Raw genomic sequence first — 23068 nt, 5'->3', positions numbered from 1 at the left:
GTAAAATTCAATATATTACATTTCTGGAGAAATCTTCAGGTGTATGATATTTTGAACTCCAACAGTACTAACACTGTTCATAAAGTTTCAATTATTTCTATTTCAAAGTTAGGTTCTGATTTTGCTATGCCCTAATAAATATTTTTCTACTGTTAAGTGTATTATGGTTAGACCCCCAAAGGAAAGCTTGGTTTTTACTAGATCCAAAATGATGTTTTTCTTCCATGGTATAGGCGGTTCTGCTATAACGCATTTTCAATGTGAATTGGCTTTAACACGATTGAAGAATTTAGACCATTACTTGTAGAATACGAACTTCCCTTCCCTGTATTGAATATAATGTGATTCTGACCCTATTATTTAAAATGTCATGGCTATTGCACTATTTTCTTATACTGCGAGATCACAACTGAGCAGAACTCTTGCATTTGATTAGAACTGACTATGCTACATTAAAGTTATCACAATTATTACAGTGCAAAGGCAGGTCATTCTGCCCATTGTGTCTGCACCAGCTCCACTATCTAGTGCCAATCCCTATATCCCTGCACACTATTACTACCAAAAAAACCCAATTTTCTCTTGATGTGTTCATCAAATCCGTTTCCACCATACTGCCAAACAGTGCATTCAATAGCTTCACAGCTTTCTGTGGGAAAATGTATTTTTTTTCTCTCACATTAATTCGCACATAAGTTTAAATCTACGACCTCTTGTTCTTGTTTCTTTTATGAGCAGAGACAGCTTCACTAATCCGACCCACTCATGATTTTGAAAACTTCAATCAAATTTCCTCTCAGTCTTCTTCAGGGAAATGAATCCCAATTTCTTCAAGCTATTCTCATAGTTGAAGTTTCTCATACCTGGAACCATTCTTGTAAATCACTTCTGCTTTCTCCCTAATGTATTTACATCTTTCCAATAATGTGGCACCCATGACTGCATATGGTACTGCAGCTGAGGTCTAACAAGTGTCTTATACAAATTCAGCATCATCTCCTTACTATTTCATTTGATGCAGATAGATATATTGAATGGAATAGAATCCCTACAAGTGTGGAAAAAGGCCCTTTGGTCCAACAAGTCCATACTGACCCTCCGAAGAGCAAGCCATCCACACCCCTTCCTCCTATTTTATATTTTACCCCTGACTACAGCACCTAACCTATACATCCCTGAACACTATGGGCAATTTAGCACAGCCAACTCGCCTAAACTGCACATCTTTGGACTGTGGGAGGAAACCGGAGCACTCTCAAAAAACCTATGCAGACATGGGGAGAATGTGCAGACTCCACACAGACAGTCACCCAAGGCTGGAACCAAACCTGGATCCTTGGCACCGTGAGGCAGCAGTGCTAACCACTAAGCTCCTGTACCACGCCTAGCCCCTGTGCCACCCCCATATTGACTATATTTGTTCTGCCTTCTGCACTGACATTTGGTGCCAATAAATTCAGAAATAGAATTTTGAGAAGAAATAAACAAATGAGCACAAAATAAAATTAACTCAGAAGGTTTTTCAGCACTTCTAGTATATGTCTTCATTCTAAGTATTGATTGATATTCATTGATAGTAGCAAAATCATACTTGATGCAAGGAAGATACCCAACCTCCATTCTCTGTACCTGAAGCTATAAAGTGAGAGAATAGAAGATGAAAATTTACTTCCAGTACTTTTATCTTAATGATTAATTTTTCTTCCAGAAGGCTATCGATTACCTGTAAATTTACAAAAAGGTGTTGCATAAGGATTAAAAGAAACCAGAGTTCATATTCATTCACCTTAGCCAGCATAATAAAAAATAGAACAAGTAATCACTGTTTTAAACAGATGCTGCCATCACAATCATTACTGCATACAATATTATTGTGACTTGCTAACTAAATTCATTTGTATTACCAGGAAAATGGATTTCCCAGTTGTTTGCAGTTTGTCACTTCTTCGAAAATTATTTTGTAATCATTGATCAAGTATTCTGCATGACTTTTCTTCACCCGATACATATAATAATATTGAATATAGTCACACACCTAAGACTGCCATGCTAATTGTCTCATTTATTTTCCCAGTTGTTGAATGATTATCTTCTTAACAGATAGATGTAGATTAGTAGATATTATTGTGGTGCATAAATTCTGAAAAGTTCTGAATAAATACTTAAATGGTATTTATTATCTCGCTCTTTTTTAGTCTGCTATAGAGTTATACAGAAGGATGCCAGTTTTTTGATGTGTACCCAGTTAAAAAATTTGATGTTAGACAAGTTAACAATGGAAATAATTCGGGTAACCTTTTAAAGGGGGAAGGAGAGCAACCAGAAGTCGTGGTACACATCAGTACCAATGACATAAGTAGGGAAAGGGAGGAAATACTGAAAAGTGAATATAGGGAGTTAGGTTGGTAGCTAGAAAGCAGGACGAGCAGAGTAGTAACCTCAGGATTGCTACCGGTATCTTATGCTCATGAGGCTGGGAATAGAGAGCGAGAGCAGATGAACACGAGATTGCAGGGCTGGTGTAGGGGGGAGGGTTTCAGACATGTGGATCATTTGGTTACCTTCTGGGGAAGGTGGGACTTGTACAAGAAGACCTGGGAAGGAGGTTTAATAGAGCTCTTTGGGAAGATTTAAACTAGATTGGCAGGGGGTGGTGAGCTATGGATCAAATTATGAAGTAGGTAGTGAACAGTCAGGTACAGTATGCAGAGATAATGTGAGGAGGGATAGGCACTTGATAGGGCAAAGGTACAGTCAGTGTGATGGATTGAAGTGTGCCTATGTTAATACACGAAGTATCAGGAATAAAGGTGACGAACATAGAACATGGATCAATACTTGGAACTATGATGTTGTGACCATTGCAGAGACTTGGACATCACACGGGACACTCTGGAGGCAGGAAACATGTTTCCGCTGATGGGTGAGTCCCAAACCAGAGGACGCAGCTTAAAAATAAGGGGTAGGCATTTAGGATAGAGATGAGGAGAAACTTCTTCACCCAGAGAGTGGTGGGTGGGTGGAATGCTCTGCCCCAGAAGGCAGTGGAGGCCCAGTCTCTGGATTCATTTAAGAAAGAGTTGAATAGAGCTCTTAAGGATAGTGGAATCAAGGGTTATAGAAATAAGGCAGGAACAGGATACTGATTGAGGATGATCAGCCATGATCATAATGAATGGTGGTGCAGGCTCGAAGGGCAGAATGGCCTACTCCTGCACCTGTTGTCTGTTGTCTATTGAATGTTCCAGGGTTTAGATGTTTCAAAAGGAATAAGGGGGAGGTAAAAGAGGTGGAGGTATTACCCCTGTTAATCAGGGATAGTATCACAGCTGCAGAAAGAAGGATCATTAAGGAGGGTTTGTCTACAGAGTCAGGATGGGTGGAAGTCAGAAACAGGAAAGGAAAAGTCACTTTATTGGGACTTTTTCACAGGCCCCCCAATAGCAACAGACACATAGAGGAGCAGATTGGGAGGTAAATTTTGCATAGTTGCAGAAGTAACAGGGTTGTTGTCATGGGTGGCTTCAAATTCCCCAATATTGATTGGAACCTACTTCGTTCAAATAGTTTGGATGGGGCAGGTTTTGTCAGGTGTGTCCAGGAAGGGTTCCTGATGCAATGTGTAGTTAGGTCGACCAGAAGGCAAACTATATTGGATTTGGTGCTTGGCAACGAACCATGCCAGGTGTCAGATGTCTCGGTGGGAAAGCATTTCGGTGATGGTGATCACAACTCCTGGAGAGGGGCGGAGCAGATGGTAATGAAGTACTTAATTAGGGGAGGGAATTACAATGCTATTAAGCAGGAACTAGGGCGCCTAAATTGGAAACAGATGTTCTCTGGGAAATGCATGAAAGTTTAGGAAGTTTTCAGTGATAGTGCTGGACAGGTTTGTCCCACTGAGGTAAGAAAGGGATGGTAGGTTGAAAAAAACCTTGGGTGACAAGGGATGTGGAACATCTAGTCAAGAGGAAGAAGGAGGCTTACTTAAGGTTGAGGAAGCGAGGGTCAAACAGGGCTTTAGAGGGTAGCCAGAAAGGAACTGAAGAATGGACTTAAGAGAGCTAAAAGAGAGCATGAAAAAGCTTCAGCGAGTAGGATTAAGAAAGATCCTAAGACGTTCTACACTTATGTGAGGAACAAGAGGATGGCCAGAGTAAGGATAGGGCTGATAAGGGATAGTGAAGGGAATTTGTGCTTGGAGTCGGAGGATGTAGGGAGTTGTTAATGAATATTTTACTTCAGTATTCACTACTGAGAGGGACCTTCATGTTTCTGAGGACAGCGTGAAACAGATTGATATGTTAAAACAGGTTGATGTTAGGAAGGACAATGTGCTGAAAATTTTGAAAAAAACATAAGGATAGATAAATCCTCTGGGCCAGACGGGATATATACTAGGTTACTACAGGAAGCGAGGGAACAGATTGCTGTGCCTTTGGCGATTATCTTTGCATCCTCACTGTCCACCTGATTAGTGCCAGATGATTGGAGGGAGGCAAATGTTATTCCTTTGTTCAAGAAAGGGAATAGGAATAATCCTGGAAATTACAGACTAGTCAGTCTTAATGGTGGGCAAGTTATTGGAGAGGATTCTGAGAGACAGGATTTCTGATTATTTAATTAGAGATAGCCATGCCCCACAAACCTTATTGAGGATATGGCAAAACACATTGATGAAGGTAGAGCAGTAGATTAGATTAGATTACTTACAGTGTGGAAACAGGCCCTTCGGCCCAACAAGTCCACACCGACCCGCCGAAGCGCAACCCACCCATACCCCTACATTTACCCCTTACCTAACACTACGGGCAATTTAGCATGGCCAATTCACCTGACCCCGCACATCTTTGTGACTGTGGGAGGAAACCGGAGCACCCGGAGGAAACCCACGCAGACACGGGGAGAATGTGCAAACTCCACACAGTCAGTCACCTGAGGCGGGAATTGAACCCAGGTCCCTGGTGCTGTGAGGCAGCAGTGCTAACCACTGTGCCACCGTGCCGCCCCCTCACGAATATACATGAATATACATGAATATACATATAAGTATATTCATGAATATACAGACTAATATACATGAATTTCAGTAAGACGTTTGATAAGATTCCTCGCAGTAGGCACATTCAGAAAGTAAAGCGGCATGGGATACCCGGAAATCTGGCTGTCTGGATACAGAATTAGCTGGTCCATAGAAGACAGAGAGTGGTGATAAATGGAAAGTATTCGGCCTGGAGCTCAATGACCAGGGGTGCTCGCAGGGATCAGTTCAGGAACCTCTGCTCTTTGTGGTTTTTATAAATGACTTCGATGAGGAAGTGGAAGGGTGGATTAGTAAGTTTGCTGTTGACACGAAAGTTGATGGAGTGGTGAATAATGTGGAGGGCTGTTGTAGATTGCAGTGGGACATTGGCAGGATGCAAAACTGAGCTGATAAATGGCAGATGGAATTCAATCTAGAAAAGTGTGAAGTCATTCACTTTGGAAGGTCAAATTTGAATATAGAATGCAGAGTTAAAAGCAGGATCCTTGGCCGTGTGGAGGAACAGAATGATCTTGTGGTCCACATGCATCGATCCCTCAAAGTTGCCACCCAAGTTGATAGGGTTGTTAAGGCATATAGTGTGTTGGCTTTCATTAGCAGGGGGACTGAGTTTAAGAGCTGTGAGATTATTGCTGTAGCTCTATAGTGCCCTGGTTAGACCACATTTGGAATACTGTGTTCAGTTCTGGTCATCTCATTGTAGAATGGATGTGAAAGTTTTAGAGAGTGTGCAGATTTACCAGATGCTGCCTGGACTGGAGAGCATGTCGTATGAAGAAAGGTTGAAGGAGCTAGAGCTTTTCTCATTAGAGTGAAGAAGGATGAGAGGTGACTTGATCCAGGTGTGCAAGATGTTGAGAGGCATAGGTAGAGCGGATAGCCAAAGATTTGTTTCCCAGGGCAGAAATAGTTATATCAAGGGCGCTTAATTTTCAGGTAATTGGAGGAATGTTTAGGAGAGATGTCAAAGGTAGGTTCTTTACACAGAGAGTAGTGTGAAGTGAAATGCACTGCCAACAGTAAGAGTCAAGTCAGATATGTTGGGGACATTTAAGCAACTCTTGGATAGGCACATGGTTGATAGTACAATGAAGTGTATGTAGGTTATTCTGAGTTATTAGAGTATGATAAAAGGCTGGCCCAACATCCTGGGCTGAAGGGCTTGAACTGTGCTGTGCTATTCTCTGTTATATGAACTACAAAGGAGAAAGAATAGCCAGCATTCCCTAGCTATAAATTCTAGCCAGAACTTCCAACCCCAGCATAAAATGTATATTGGCAACTTTTGGGTGAAAATAGTATCTGGCTTCACATTGAACAAATGTAATTTGAGCCAATGACTGAAATTTTGTGTAAGTTAAAGTCTTGAGGATATGAAGATAACACAGGAGGAAATATGTACCATATATTGATCAATACCCTTGTCTCCATGAAAGACTATAATCCCCATATTTGTATGAATACTACTCTAACTGCTGGGAGGTGGATTCCAAAAATGCATATACGATGGCCACTCTACCCTCTAAAGGAAAATGCACAAAATCATTCGTTACTCATGCTCCCTCATGAATCATCTGGTAGCACATCCACATCAGCACTACCCGATTCTCCTTTGTGAGCTCGTGCACAGATGTGAAGGATAAATAACATGATTGTGCTTGAGTGGGTTGATTAATCCAAATTAATCTCCTCCATTATCCACCTCATCCCTATCCCCCTTATTGCCACAATTTGGAAGATGATAGTTATGATTCTGTTTTTCCTCTCCCTTCAGCTAGCTCTTTTTCTTCTCCCTCCATTGTTGTTGTGGAAATGCAGGAAAGAAGTTTAGAATCCCAGAAACATATAGTGCTGGAGAGACCCTTCAGCCCATGGGGTCTGTACTGGCACATGAGAAGCATTTGACTTTCAACCTAACCCATTTGCCAGCACTTGGCCTCATAGCTTTTTATGACATATCAAGTACTTATTCCAGGTACTTTTTAAAGGATGTGAGGCAGTTCACCTTTACCACCCTTCTAGGCAATGCATTTCAGACTGTCACCACCCTCCATGTAAAAGGGTTTTTCCTCTTATCCGCCCTAAACCTCCTGATATTCATCTTGAGCCTGTGTCTCCTTGTGAGTGACCCTTCAAGTAAGCGGAACAGCTGCTTTTTACTTACTTGGTCTATGCCTCCCGTAATTTGATACACCTCAAGCAGATCACCCCCTTAGTCTTCACTGCTCCAACCAAAAACAACCCAAGCCTATTCACCCTTTCCTCATAACTTAAATTTTCCATCTCAAGCTACATCTCTTCCAGTGAAATCACATCTTTCCTGTGCTATAGCGAACAGAACTGCACGTTATATTCTAACTGGGACCTCACCAAAGTTCTGTACAACTCCAACATCACTTTCCTGCTTTTGTAATTTATGCTTTGATTGATAAAAGCAAACATGCCTTTTTCACCACCAACAAACATGCTCTTCAGCCTTTAGAGATCTATAGGCAATCACTCCAAGGTTCCTTTGTTTGACAGAAGTTCCTAGTGTCAAGCCAATCATTGAATACTTTCTTGTCAATTTGCTCCTTCCAAAGTGTATCACCTCATGGTTTACAGAATTAAATTCCATCTGCCACTTATCTGCCCATTTTACCATCTCGTTTGTACCTTCTTGTAACCCAAGACTTCCAACCTTTGTGTCATCCACAAACCTACCAGTCCAACTACTCACGCAGTCATCTTTGTCATTTATATAAATTATGAATAATAACAACCCAGCACAGATCCTGTGGAGAGTACTGGATACTGGCTTCCAGTCATAAAAGCAGCCTTGTGTAATCACCTGCTGCTTCCCACAACTAAGCCAATTTTGAATCCAAATGACCAAATTTATCAAAGTTACCCTTTATCCCATGTGCATTTGCCTTCTTGATAAGTCTCCTATCTGGAATGTTATCAAAGGCTTTGCTGAGATCTATATAAACTGCATCAACAGTCCTACCCTTATTCAGACAGCTGATCATCTCCTCAAAAAATTCAATCAAATTTGTTAGGCATGATCTCCTGATGAAACCACGTTGACTGTCCCTGATCAAACCTTGCTTCTCCAAGTAGAGATAGATGCTCTCCTTTAGAATTTTCTCCAATAGTTTCCCAGCACTGAAAGGAGATTCATTGGTCTGTAGTCCAATGAATTTCTGCAGCCCTTCTTGAATATTGGAACCATTTTAGCTGTTCCTCAGTCCTCTACCACCTCCCCCATGGCCAGAGAGAAATTAAAAATCTGGGTTAGGGCCCCTGCAATCTCCTCCCTTGCCTCTCACAGGAGCCTGGGGCACAATTCATCCAGACCTGCCAACACCTCCAGTACCTTGTCCTTCCCTATGTCAATTTGCTGAAGCATTTCAGTCTCTCTGGGTTCCAGATGTTCATCGTTATTCTCTTGGGTGAAGACGGATGTAAGGTATTTGTTCAGCACTCTGGTTTGCCCCCTCAATCTATAATGAACCCTACTCTTTCTCTGGTTATCCTCTTCCCATTGGTAGACTTAAAGAATTTATGAGATTTTTCCTACTTATACCAGCCAGAGCTCTTTGCTTTCTTAATTGATTTCTTAAGCACCATCCTGCACTTTCTACATTTCACTGAAGCCCCACTGATTTGTACTTGCTAAATGCCTTTCTTTTCGTTTTCTTTGTGTCCTGACTATCTCTGATCATCCATGGTTCTTTGAGCATGGTACACCTTCCTATCACCGTGGAGGGAACATGTTAGGCTTGTACCTGCCCCATTTACGTTTTGTATGCCCTCCCACTGCACTTCTGTGGATTTCCTCATAAGTAGCTATTTCCCAGTTTACATTGACCAGATCTGCCTCATTTTAATAAACACCCTCTCTCTCCAACTGAAACTTTATTTTTGCAGCGTATCTATTTCTTTTTTCATAATATTAAATTGTAAAGTTATATGATCAATATTACTAAAATAATTCCTGACCAGCACCTCAACCACCTATCTGGCTTCATTCCCCAGAATTAGGTCCAGAACAGTCCTGTCGTTTGTTGGAACTTTTATTTATTGGCCTGAAAAATATAAGCCAAGAATGAATGAACATCACTCCTTGGGGTTAAACAAGCAGAGATGAGACTTTTACTGCATAGATATTCACAGGAATGCTTGGCACTGTGCTAGTGTACTGTCGCTAACGTTTCACATTAGTCCACCCCTGTCATTCCCATTTTGTACACATGGGCAGAGTGTTCCATAGCAACCTTAATCCAGGATGACGAGTATTTAATGCTGTCATTTTCTGTGAATGTCTCTTTATGCTTTTTTCAAACAAATTAAACCAAATTAAAACCTCTTAAAGGGACACCCAAAAATATTTTTCAAATGGAACTTACAAACTGGTTTTTGGGAGAGATTGTTGCATTACAGCAGCTGGAGAAGTCTTCAAACGTGCTGGTGGGCTGTCCAGGAACATGCAGGCGCAGGTGTAACCATAGAAAAACGTCATCCCTTTTGCATTATTATCCACCTTAGCTATATGTTCTGCCATCTTCAGGACTTGTCTTTTACTTCCTCTATCCTTCTCAATACCCTTCTATTAGTTGTGTATTCTCTTGTTTGCTTTGCTTCCCAAAGCTTGCACTTGTAAAAATTGAGTTCCATTTGCTACTTTTCAACTCACTCAACCAAACCGTTCATATAATCCTGCAGTTGACAGCCTTCTTCTTCACTATCACTGGCTACTATTAACTACTGTAATTGAAAAACTATGAATGTTGTACACACCATTTGAAAAGGGTGCAAAGGACTGTCAAATAATTAATATGTGGAGGTGCCAGTGTTGGACTTGGATGGATAAAGTTGAAAATCTCACAACACTAGGTTTTAGTCCAACAGGTTTATTTGGAAGTACAAGTTTTCGGAGCACTGCTCCATCATCTGGTAGCTAGTGGGACAGGATCATAGGACATAGGATTTATAACAAATAATTATAGGCTAATCAGTATGGCCTCAATGATGGACAAATGATTAGAATTAACATTGAGAGGTAAGATGAACCAGTCTTAACTCGTTAAAAGTCATGGATTAATCAAGTATAGTCAGCTCTGTTTTGTGGAGGAAATGTCATGTGTTACTAATTTAAAATAATTTTTGTGTAAGTAACAAGGAGGATTCATGTGGATAATGCAATGGATGTTTTGTACATGAATTTTAGTGAGACATTTGACAAGATCCCAGTTGGACTGCAGCCCATCAAAAGGTGTCCAGTACAATCTTCTCAAAGACAATACAGAATTGCCAATCAATGCTGCAGTTACCAAAAACACAAGTAGAATTGCTAGAAAAACTCAGCAGATCTAGCAGTATCTGTAGAGAGAAAGCAAAGTTAACGTTTCGTTCCAGTTTTTGGTTTGTTTTCTGGACTTACCAAATATGCCTGTGTCTCAAGAACAAATAAAAAATGTAGCATCTTGAAGAAAGGCAGCACAAAATAATTACGGCAATTTAAACGCCTGCAAAATGAACACTGGGAGAGACACACAAATTTCTATTGACAGCAACAGTGCTAGAGAAGTTAGTGGTGCAAGTGGGCATGAGGACAGATACCATAGTTCCCCAAAATCTCTAAAGATCCTTGTGGACGACTATCAGAAAACTGTTCAGAGCAGGTTGTCAGCAAGGACAATTCCTGGAGTTCTGAGACCATGGATCTAGCAGCACTGTCATGTCTAATGAACTCAGAACAGTGATTAAGATCAGTGATGACATTTAACATCTCCTACCCCCAACAAAAGCATTTTGTGATTCTTAATGCATGACACACAATCGTTCCCATGGGTCTGGAAATGAGAGTCACAGTCTCACCATATGGAATAGATTTTTTGAACATTTCTTCATTCAATGTGTGATGAACCTGGAGTACAAGTCACTGAAAATATTCAAGGAAGAGATACGTTTTTAGATTTTCAAGGCTCCAGGGATAAGGGGACAAAGAGAGAATATGGCATTGAGATAAGGCATCAGCCATGATCAGTTAAATGCGGAGCAGGCTTGAAGGTCCCAGTGGACTGTAGTGTTTTCCAATTTGTCATTTACACATTGCCCTTGACAACTACATCGAAAAGCATAACCTTAATTTTTCACATAGCTCCTGGTGACTTCCATAAATTACCAGATGGCTTATTCGAAGCTCAATGCTAAATAAGCAGTTACTCTTCCTAGTAACATCCTGCAGATGCTGGAAATCAGATCCAAAAACAGAAAGTGCTGAAATAATCAGCAAGCTTGGTGGCAGTTTCTGTGGAGGAGAGTTTCAATAATAGGGATGTTTGTTTCAAGGCTATTATAATGATTATAAATATTAAAAGATCATAAATTGGAACTGTATGTTTAAATTTAGGACTCTAAGCTTTGATGATTTGATTGTCAGCGATCAAGTTTTGATTATTAAACTGAGACAGTCCAAGGTATTTTTGCTTGGGGACAGTGGAAGCAGCTTCCGAGTTTACAATGCACAGACTTCAAGCCTCCCAAGTTCTGAGAAAAGTATGGCAGGTGTCAAGTTATAAACAGTTGTGATGTAAACCATCCATTTATTTTGAAGATGAAAGGGATTTAGTATCAAGGAAAGTGAATTATCATTTACACCTGGATACAAAGAGTTTCATACTGCCATGGGAGGAAAAGTGGCCAGAGGAAACAATATTTTGAGATCAGGTTGCAGACTTCCCTTCAAAATAATGAATAATACTGATAGGCAGCACAAGTTCTCTGGCCAGCAGAGAGATCAGGATATTTTGGCTTTTGAGTCACCATACTTGGATGTAGAAGAGAGACATTCTCTCGTCAAAGAGATATATTCTGCAGTTTCTTACAGATTCCAAGAGATATGTCCTGGCATGACCAGGAGAAGAAGAATCATTGAACTCCAGCACTAGTGGTAAAGTTTGTTCCAGAGACACTGAAAACTGAGAAATAAATATACTGTTATAAATATACTGCACTGTAAAATGCATTATATTTAAAAAGATTTATTTTTCAAACAAGTCACAATCTTATAAAACAAAAAATGCATTCAGATTTTTAATGAAAGATAAGATCACCAATGGGTCCAATCACCAATGGCACATTATATAAGAATGTGAGAATCCAGTTCAATAGGAGTTTAAAGTGTTTGACACAAAGAATTATTTCGGATTTTATGAGATGAATATAAATGAGTTGAAAATATCAATGTGGCAAGTGTTGTGTATAAAGCAGAGTTAATGCAAAGCACAAATTAGAACAGTTAGAATACCAAATGAGAAATTTGCAGAGTTTTGAATGCACATTTCCATTTGCTGTTTGGAGGGGATCTTGTAGGTGATGGAGTTCACATATATCTGCTGCCTTTTCTTTCCCGATCTACTAGCTGTGGGTTTGGAATTTGCATCTTGTAGAAGGTACACTGTTGCTACTGAGCACCAGTGGTGGGGGAAGTAAACATTTGTGGATGTGAATCCAGTCAACCAGGCTACTGTGTCCTGGATAGTATCAAGCTGCTTGAGTGCTGGAGTGAAACTCATCTAGACAAGTGGGGGACATTACATCACAGCCCTGACTTGTACAAATGGATAAGAACTAATAAGCATTATTTTCTTTTTGTCAGCAATTTATACTTTACACTGCAGAGAGAAAATATCACCATTTTATAGTTGGTTACCCATCACATCCTATGGAACTACATTGTTGTAGCAGACAATCCACAGTTGCTCCCAGCTTCAAATGGATTCACATATTCCCAATTCACCAAATAGTAACTTTGAGTGACATTCTCAATGAGCAGACAGGAATACATCTTACCCCCAGCAAATGGAAATATGATGCATTTTGCAGTACAGTATATTTACACTCTAACTACAGTACATTTATTTCCACATGACGATCTTGTGCCTTTGGAAATAAATGTGCTGTAATGCTGAGGGTGTGTTATTACACAGTATGCTGAAGAATTTTATTTTTCCTTTTATCTTCTTTTTTAATTATCTTCAATTGCCTCTGTGCAGTTCTACATCAGCCAGATTAGATAAACCCATTTGCTGGGCCTTCTGTTCAGTTAGAGACCGTACCATTCTGTACCAGAATATAGGAGGCATGGATTGATAAGTGTATTGAGTGTCCTGTCAATTTTCTATCCTTATTCCATGCAGAGGGGTCAATTTCAGATGTCATCATAGATGATGTGGATAATCTTTAGCACAGCAACAGCACTGGAAATACATTGGTCCATATATCAGTAATAATTAGTAAATGGACTCTGGTTCGTTATTTGGTCGTCTAAGGTGTTTTTTTTTCCCAATAGTTATTTTAATTCTTTGAATATAAATAGTGAAAATAACTGAACAGTGATTTTGCAATAGAATCTACTGCCAATGTAAAACAACAAATTATGTGCTCATAAGGCTTTTCAAATGTTGGTTTTGAGTGATTACTAAGAGATAAGTAAGAATGTCTTGGATTGTCTTCTCCAGTTCTTTGCAGATTGAAGAAAATATAGGAGAAATGCATTCAGCTACGTGACCATCTTACACCATTTTAGAATGAAGGTGGATTTTGAAATATATGCATGTGTTTATTTTTTTAACATAGATAATACATTAATATTACATTCTCTGTTTGTTCCCACAGATTGCAGAGAACTTTCCTGGAAACAAAAGAGAGGGGTATGTATTTTGTTATTAACACAATTCTATGCAAGTGAGGCATTGATTTCTAAGCAGTGAATGAGCACAGTATGAATGCAGTTGACTCAATTAAGACCTCTTGAAATCAGTCAGCATCATCTGTGTAGGATGTGATAGCTGTATTATTTGGCATATATTCTGTTTGTCTTCTTCCCGTCACCCCACCAAGCATATTACAGCATGGATAAATCGTGCACCATATGCAGCAGGTGATTGTTACTGATGTCATTGAAGGCTGGCATTAATGCAACCTGCGTGACTCAGAATAGGCCACAAGAAACACTGTTTAAAGGATATATAGCAAAATCCATAGGTCACAAATTATTTCATGGGAATATATCTGTTAAGGTAAATCTGTACATTAACCTTTTGAAATACCCACATGATGAATCAATCTCTGTAAAGAGTCAGTCATGTCTTAATTGTATGTACTCCTAACTCTATGTGACTAAAGCTGAAACATTGAAGTGTCAACTTTCTGAATGATACATAATTAGCACAAAAGGCTGTACAATTGATATGGGTTATTGTGGTAGTCACTATCTCTAATATATTCAACAAGAGAGCAGCAAGTAAAGGCTGTATTGGATACTTATTTGCTCAGCATGTCAACTTCTCTTCATATTTCTGGAATATTCTCTACTCTCCAGTGACATTAATATTCTCCATCATGAGAACTATTTTTATTTTGCTTTTTTTTCTATGAAACTTTTTGATAGTCAACCTACGTAATTTTTTTTTAAACAAGTTCAGATAATGTATCAGGGGAACTGCCAATGAAAATAATGAAGAAACTTAAAATGTCACTATTCAGGTTAGATTTGAGCTGAGATTTGCAGTGTGCTAGTGCTTCAAAAGTTGGAATAACCCTTTGCAAATTTCTACATGGTGGATGAATGATCCCACCTGAGGTGAAGTACTTTCCTGAGGGAAAACAAAATTTCAGAGTGTTGCTGGATTATAACATTTTCATATCTTCTATAGATTGTCTAAAGAGTGACATTGGCCCTCTCTGAAAAGCAAATTCCATGGTAGTCAATTATTTTGATCTGCGAATGGTGTGTGGAACAAAACAATTGGTCCCAAACCTTTTACCTCTGGAGTGAATCTTATTTAAATGGTTACATAAAAGCCATTTATAAACGTTTCATAAATGTTTCTCAGTTTATGTAAGAATCTGTTCATTCCACTGTAATATCCACAAACCTCACAATCTTTGTGATATATATTAAAGTTTTAGATGAAAGTTGAGATAAGGGCTCTTTTTTGCATGACCTTTGGGCAGGAGCCCTTGATTTGATTCTGCTAACCACCCACAAGAAAATAAAGCAACAACAGTTGACCGTATTCAGGTTATGGCTGAATAAAGGCAACTAGAGCCATGAGGGAGGAGCTAGGTAGAATTGACTGGGAGAGGAGCCTAGCAGGAAAGACAATGGAACAGCAATAGTAGGAGTTTTTGGGAATATTTCAGGAGACACAGCAGAGATTCATCCCAAGGAAAAAGAAGCATGGTCTGAGGAGGATAAGGCAACCATAGCTGATGAGGGAAGCTAGGAATAGCATGAAAGCAAAAGAGAAAGCATGTAATGTGGTGAAGAGCAGTGGGAAACCAGAGGATTGGGAAGCTTACAAAGAGCAGCAGAGGGCAACAGAAAAAGAAATAAGGAGGGAAAAGATTAAATACGAGGGTAAGCTAACTAGTAATATAAAGGAGGACTGTAAGAGTTTCTTTAGATATATAAAGGGGAAAAGAGAGGCAAAAGTAGACAGTGAGCCACTGGAAAATGAACCTGGAGAGAGAGTAGTGGGGAACAAGGAAATGGCTGAGGAACTGAATAATTACTTTGCGTCAGTCTTCATGGGAGAAGACGTAAGTAATATCCCAGACATTCAAGAAAGTGAGGGTGCAGAGCTGAGTATGGTGGCCATCACCAAGGAAAAAGTGCTAGAAAAACTGAATAGCCTGAAGGTGGACTACACCCCAGAGTTCTAAGGGAGACAGCTGAAGAGATAATCGAGGCATTATTGGTGATTTTTCAGGAATAGCTGGAGCACAGAGGGTTCCACTGGACTGGAAAATTGCTAACGTGACATCCCTGTTTACAAAGAGAGTAAGGCAAAAGACCGAAAATTATAGACCAATTAGCCTAACCTTGATAGTGGGTAAGATCCTGGAATCCATTGTGAAGAATGAGATTTCTGAATACTTGGAAGTGTATGGTAAAATAGGGCAAAGTCAGCATGGTTTCATGAAGGGGAGGTCATGCCTGACAAATTTGCTATAATTCTTTCAGGAAGTAATGAGCAGGTTAGACCAAAGAGAACAAATGGATGTTTTCTACCTGGACTTCAAGAAGCCCTCTGATAAGGTGCCGCACAGGAGGCTACTGAGTAAGATAAAGGCCTATGATGTTAGAGACAAGGTTCTCGCATGGATAGAAGCAGGTTTCTCTGGCAGAAAGCAGAGAATGGAAAAAAAAGAGTCCTTCTCCAGATGACAGCAAGTGACAAGTGCTGTTCGCCAAGGCTCAGTGTTGGGACTACACTTTTTCGCTTGATACATTAATAATCTAGATGAAGGAACTGAGGGCATTCTGGCTACATTTGCAGACGATGCAAAGATGGGTAGAGGGACAAGTAGCATTGAGGAGGCCGGGAGAACAGAAGGATTTGGACAGGTTCGGAGAGTGGGCAAAGAAGTGGTGGATAGAAGAAAACATGGGAAAATGTGAAGTCATTCACTTTGGTAAAAGAATAGAGGCATGGACTGTTTTCTAAATTGGGCGGCACAATGGTTAGCACTGTTGCCCACAGCACCAGAGACCCGGGTTCAATTCCTGCCTCCGGCGACTCGCTGTGTGGAGTTTGCACATTCTCCCTGTGTCTGCGTGGGTTTCCTCCTACAAACCAGAAATGTGCAGGTTAGGTGAATTGGCCATGCTAAATTGCCCGTAGTGTTAGGTGAAGGGGTAAATATATGGGAATGGGTCTGGGTGGGTTGCGCTTCGGCAGGTCGGTGTGGACTTGTGGTGCCGAAGGGTCTGTTTCCACACTGTAAGTAATCTAATCTAATCTAAATGGAGAGACTTCTAAATTCTGAAATGCAAAGAGACTTGGGAATTCTAGTCCAGGATTCTCTCAAGGTACATTTGCACGCTGAGTCAGTAGCTAGGAAGGCAAATGCAATGATCGCATTAATTTTGAGGAGACTTGAATATAAAAGCAGGGATGTACTTCTGTGACTCTATAAGGCTCTGGTCAGGCAAGTTTTGGGTGCCATATCTCAGGAAGGATGTACTGGCCCTGGGGCGGGTTCAGAGGAGGTTTACGAGAATGGTTCCAGGAATGAGGAACGTTTGAGGATTCTGGGTTTATATTCAATGAAGTTTAGAAGGATGAGGGGGGTTCTAACTGAAAGAGACAAAGTACTGTATTGATTAGGCAGAGTAGGTGTTGGGAAGATGTTTCCATTAGTAGGAGAGACTTGGACCCAAGGGCACAGACTTAGAGTAAAGGGAAGACCTTTTAGAAACTATTTCAAACAGAGAGTGGTGGATCTATGGAATTCATTGCCACAGAAGGCTGGGGAGGCCAGGTCATTAAGTATATTTAAGACTGAGGTAGACAGATTCTTGACTATCAAGGACATCAAGGGATATGAGGAGAAAGCCGGAGAATGGGGTTGAGAAACTTATCAGTCAAGATTGAATGGCAGATCCAGCATCTGCAGTTTTCTTGTCTCTAAAGCATTTTTTTTGTCTCTAACTATGATTGAATGGTGGAGCAGACTTGATGACCTAAGTTCTGCTCCTATGTTTTATGTTCTAATCATTTTATATCTCCATCAAGCCTTGTCTGCCATTCACTCTGCTGATGACTTTTCTTTGGTTTCAACTCCACTTTCCTGCCCATTCCACATGTCTCTTAATTTTCTGAGAAACCAACGTCTGTGTACATAGACTGTTCTTATTCCAGTGACCAACCCAATGAAACTTTGCTATATTGCCTCCAATGCAATTATATTTTTTCTTAAGTATGGAGACGAAAACTGCACACAATGGTCAGAATCTAACATTGTATTTCCAGGGGAAAATTTTATGCAAGGAGCATTTAGTGGGATTAGAGTGTGCCAGATGGAAACTATTTTGAGAGCCGCATTTTGCCACTGTGAGTGTGTGAGGCCCCTTTCAGTCATAGCTGCCCATGGGTTGCATCCTCATTGGTCTAGCTTTCTGCTTCCCTAAAGCAGCGTTGCTTGTGACTGAAGAGACCAATGCTGGAGTGAGAGTCCTGGCCACAGAGGTCACATCTGTATGTGGTCGTTGATCTGCTAGAGTTGCTGCACTCCTTCCTGCATGCCCGCTTGTCTGCTGCAGCGCTCATCAGCTTCTTTTCCCCTTTTTGGAGGTGTTGGTTCAGGGTGCTTCTCCATCTCATGCAGTCAGCTGCAAGCCTTTCCCAGGACTCTGTAACGATATCAAGCGCCATTATGACTCTAATGCAGATATCCTTGTGACGCAGCTGGGGGTGCCCTGTGGGTCTCTTCCCGGACGCGAGCACTCCATAGAGGATATCCTTTGGAATGCGGCAGTCCTCCATGCAGTGGACGTGGCCCAGCCCAGCACACAGTGTCTGCTGCCTGAACAGAGTGTACAAGCAGGGAAGGCCAGTGTGAGAGAGGACCACTGCGGTGGACACTCTGTCTTGCCAGGATATGTCCAGGATAATGCAGATACTCCTCAAGTGAAAGCTGTTCAGTCTTCTCTTCTGTCTGGCATTTGTAGTCCACATTTCACTGTCATATGGCAGTGTGCTTATGACACAGGCATTATAGACTAATATTTTGTCTTCACTGTCAGTTTGGGATTTTTCTAAACTTGAGGCGCACAAGAGTTGAGGCTGCTTATCTGATCCTCTTGTCTATCTCTATGTCCAAGGAGAGGTTGTCAGTGATGGTAGATCCAAGGTCCATGAACTGATGGACGACATTGAACTCATAGTCGTTGTCGATGGTGATGACCAGCGGTGCCTCTGTGTTTTTTCCTAAGACACTTGTCTTCTTCAGACTGATAGCCCAAAATCCTTGTGAGTATGAGAGAGGGAGACTGTCAATAACTGGAGTTCCCCTACTGGGTGTGTGTTGCAACTGCAGTATCATCAGCATGTCTCTGATGAGTGCTGCACATACTTTTGTCTTGGCTCTGAGGCGGGCCAGGTTGAAGAGCCTACAGTCTGATCTAGTGCGTAGGTAAATCCCTTCCGTTGAGGTGCCAAAGGCATTTTCAGGAGTACAGCAAAAAAAATTCCAAAGCATGTGGGAGCGAGGATGCAGCCTTGTTTGACACCGCTGCAGATGTTGAAGGGCTCAGAAGAGCTGCTGTTGAACTCTTTGCTCTCTGCCTGTAACACATCTTCTGTCTAGGCTGAATATATTACTTCCAATTCGTGAGTCTTTGTGTTGCCTATGAGTTTTTCTGAAAGCCAGGTCTACTACATTCACTGATTCCCCTTTATCTGTTAAACTAGTTACATATAATAAAGTTCGTATTTGTACACTGATTCAAGTTTCCGCTGTTTTTTAAGATTAGAGCACTCTGACTAAAATAGCACTCACAGACAGTTTGCCATTCAACAGGGATGTGAGCAGTCATACTGTTCCTGACTTTACAAAGACCATATTAATGAAAATATTTACCATCAATCTGCTTTATATGGGGTTCTTTTAAAGACCACTGATTACACAAGTCAGTACCTCATATCAATAGGTAGATGATGGTCCACACATTGTTATCAATATCAACAACACACTGCAGGCATAAGGTTGTGATTTATATATTGACATAAGGCAGACTTGCTGACAGCTAATATTCCCTTCCAAAATGTCTAAGTCTTATCAACAAATCTTCATGACTAAACAATGCAAAATTGTGAAATTTGATCCCCAAATCACTGAAAAACAACAACAGACTCCCCTTCCTGTACATATTAGTGGAATGCATACCTACCGGTATATGTGGGGAGAACCACCCATACTGACCAGATGTTGAACTGTGACAGCAACCACCCCAGCACACACGAAGGGAACTGCATTAGGACATTATTTAAATGGGCAAGGACACAATGCAGCAACTCAGAACTCCAAAAGGCGAATATGAATCCCTGTTCAAAGGATTTAAACGAAACTGTACCCAACGAGCACTATCTTCCAGTACTTATGGGACAAAACCAAAGAAGAAAACACTAACACAACCAGACAGTAACATACATCAAAGTGACCATAGCGTACATCAAAGACGTTTCAGAGATAACTACCTGATTACTCATCCCTGGGAATCTTAGTAGCCCACAAACCAGTGACACCTTCCACCAGCTCCTCACAAAGTTTAAAGACCCAACATCCACATCCAATAGGATGAATGTTATCGACAAGATACGCTGCAAAAGCTGTGAAAAACACTAAATAGGACAAACAGGGAGAAAACTGACCATACAAGTGCATGAACATCAGCTTGCCACCGCCAAACACAACTAGCATTTTCTCATTTCCAACCATATAGACAACAGAGAGCACAAATTCAACTGGGGCAATGTAACCATCGTAGCACACACACAACAAAGACACACAAGAGAATTCCATGAAGCCTGGCGCACCAAATGGAACTCCATTAATAGACACATTGAACTGGACCCCATATGCAAATCACTCAGATATAGAACCAGAAGTACCAACAAACAGAGGCACATAAATAACGGGCAGGACAGACCATCAATATCTTCTCAAAGACACACTAATAATGTCACCGAGCCAGACGACAAAATGTTTGCAGAAAAGTACACCGGTTCGGCGAATGAATCCACGACATCATCTACAACCCAAGCAACAAATTTTCTCAAGAACTCTAAGCAGAACTTAACCGACTCAGACAGCATGAAAGGCAACCACAATGATAAGCATATGATGAGTGTTTGAGCTGTCAGTATTTTGAAGCTGCTTGAAGCTGATGCGAGAAGCTTATTGTTTATCGGTGGAAACATTCTATGTAACACAGCTGACTTTGTTCCTTACATGTACACAGCAGTTTAATTTTAGAGAGAGCTTTTCTTGAATGGTATTAAAATCTTAGTTAAAGTTGTTGTGGTTCTGTTCGCTGAGCTGGGAATTTGTGTTGTAGATATTTCGTCCCCTGTCTAGGTGACATCCTCAGTGCTTGAGAGCCTCCTGTGAAGCGCTTCTGTGATATTTCCTCCGGCATTTGTAGTGGTTCGAATCTGCCGCTTCCGGTTGTCCGTTGCAGTGTCGTTAGCTGTCGGATCGTTAGCTGTCTTCCTGTTTGTCCTATGTAGTGTTTTGTGCAGTCCTTGCATGGGATTTTGTACACTACATTGGTTTTGCTCATCTGCATCCATGAACACCAACTAGCCACGAAGCGACACGACCAGCTATCCTTAGTAGACACACACGCAGATGTCAAGCAACATGAATTCGACTAGGACAACACTACTATTATAGGACAAGCCAAACAGAGAACAGCCAGGGAATTCCTAGAGGCACGGCACTCATCCACCGATTCAATCAATAAGCACATCGACCTGGACCCAACATACCGACCACTGCAACTGACAGTTGGAACTGACAACCGGAAACGGCAGATTCAAACCACTACAAATGCCAGAGGAAAGATCACAGAAGCGCTTCACAGGAGGCTCCCAAGCACTGAGGATGTCACCTAGACAGGGGACGAAACGTCTGCAACACAAATTCCCAGCTCGGCGAACAGAACCACAACAACGAGCACCCAAGCCACAAACCTTTTCACAAACTTTGATCTTAGTTAAAGTGTTTAAAACTATTGGATCAAATGAAAAGATATGTTAACTATACACATAGTTTTTTGATGGAGACAATGTGACAAATTGGCTATGTTGACATATTTACAAAGGAAAAGCTTACTTCATTGATTTAATTGGTCTATTATTCCTTTTACTTTGCTAGAAAAGAAGGATGTTAAAAATTATTTCCTGCATACAAAAAAGTTATACACCTTTGCCTAGCAAAGTTTCTATTCAGAATCATTTTATGGAATTCATGAATGTGTTCTTTGAGGCCAAAGAAGTAGTAATTTCAGGAATTATCAGAGATTGAATCAATTAAACCAGTACAAACCATGGGTAGCAAATTAAGAAGGAAACACCTTTACTCAAATCCCAACTACCCAAACAAGGGAATATGATGTAAATTGAAAAAAAGGTTGTAATCAGTGTTTACCTAAAACAGGAAACAAAGAGATTAATTTAAACTCTCATGCAAATAGAATTCAAAACTGAGAACCAAAGTTTGGCGTATCCCAAAACGCAATGATACGCAATTTTTTTTAAAGCAATAACTTTGCAAATTGATAACGGTATAAGTCACGGAAAGAGAAATACTAGCAATGCAGCTTATGCTTTGGATGGCAAGGAAATATAGGATGAGTTAAATTCTAATTCTTTGTGTCTGGAGTTGCAGTTTCTTCCCATAGAAAAGGCAAAAATATTACAAGACTGTTAATGTTGTGGCTATCAATCCTGGTACAATTACTGGATGCATATACTGGGAAATTAGAATAAGTGAGATAAGGAAATTTAATCACTTAAAATTTGCAGGTGACTACCATTGCTCCATGGTGTGTCACTGTGTCACAGATATCTTCTGTGCTGAAAGGTCTACAAGTTGCCTCCAATCTTCAGTTCTCTAGACTGCTCAGGCCCAAAAGACGTTCATTCAAAATATATCATCCAGTCTTCACCGTAATTTGATCTTTACCGTGGACTCATGATAGTCCTTATTTTGTTTCGTTGGTGGCTGGATCTGTCTCTTCTCCCACTTGATGTCCCAGCAGCCTTAAAAATTTCAGTCCAGAGTTCAAGAAACCTCAAGCCTTTTATGACCCTGCCTCTTCCAGCCAATACCTCTCTTAGTGAGTGACACGTTTGGGACCGATGGATTTTGTTTCCAGAAAATAAACTACAGATATTAGAAGCACAGACTTGGGTGTCATTCTCAGATCATCTGTGTCATTGTCAGTGTGTTTACCTCCATGACATTAGTTTTCACAGAATACTAAAAGTGGAGATTATACTTAATAAACCCATGCACATTTGTGTGCACAGGTCAGAAATTCATTTGCACAATTTTCGGTCAGAGCCAAGCTCTGGCACCATCAACTATACAGGAGAGGAGGAAGAAGAGGTGGCAGAGGATTCATTAGTTTGAGGAACATACAGCCCTTTTCATGGTCATCACTATAACTCCAGAATGATA

The 23068-nt window shown here is 40.6% G+C and overlaps 1 protein-coding gene across 7 annotated transcripts in view; it reads left to right on the top strand.

Moving 5' to 3' along the window:
• Positions 1-23068, top strand: part of LOC132824286 (guanine nucleotide-binding protein G(I)/G(S)/G(O) subunit gamma-7) — a 335756-nt gene that overhangs the window by 225634 nt on the left and 87054 nt on the right. For all 7 annotated transcript variants that reach the window (XM_060838662.1, XM_060838646.1, XM_060838639.1 and 4 more), the window contains one exon: positions 13709-13743. The gene's annotated coding sequence lies outside the window, so the exon portion shown is untranslated. The remainder of the gene's footprint in view (positions 1-13708; positions 13744-23068) is intronic.

This window comes from Hemiscyllium ocellatum, chromosome 2 (genome assembly GCF_020745735.1).
Source record: "Hemiscyllium ocellatum isolate sHemOce1 chromosome 2, sHemOce1.pat.X.cur, whole genome shotgun sequence".
Classification (NCBI taxonomy): Eukaryota; Metazoa; Chordata; class Chondrichthyes; order Orectolobiformes; family Hemiscylliidae; genus Hemiscyllium; species Hemiscyllium ocellatum.
Note: the sequence above shows the minus strand (reverse complement) of the source record. Positions and strands in the feature narration are given on the sequence as shown.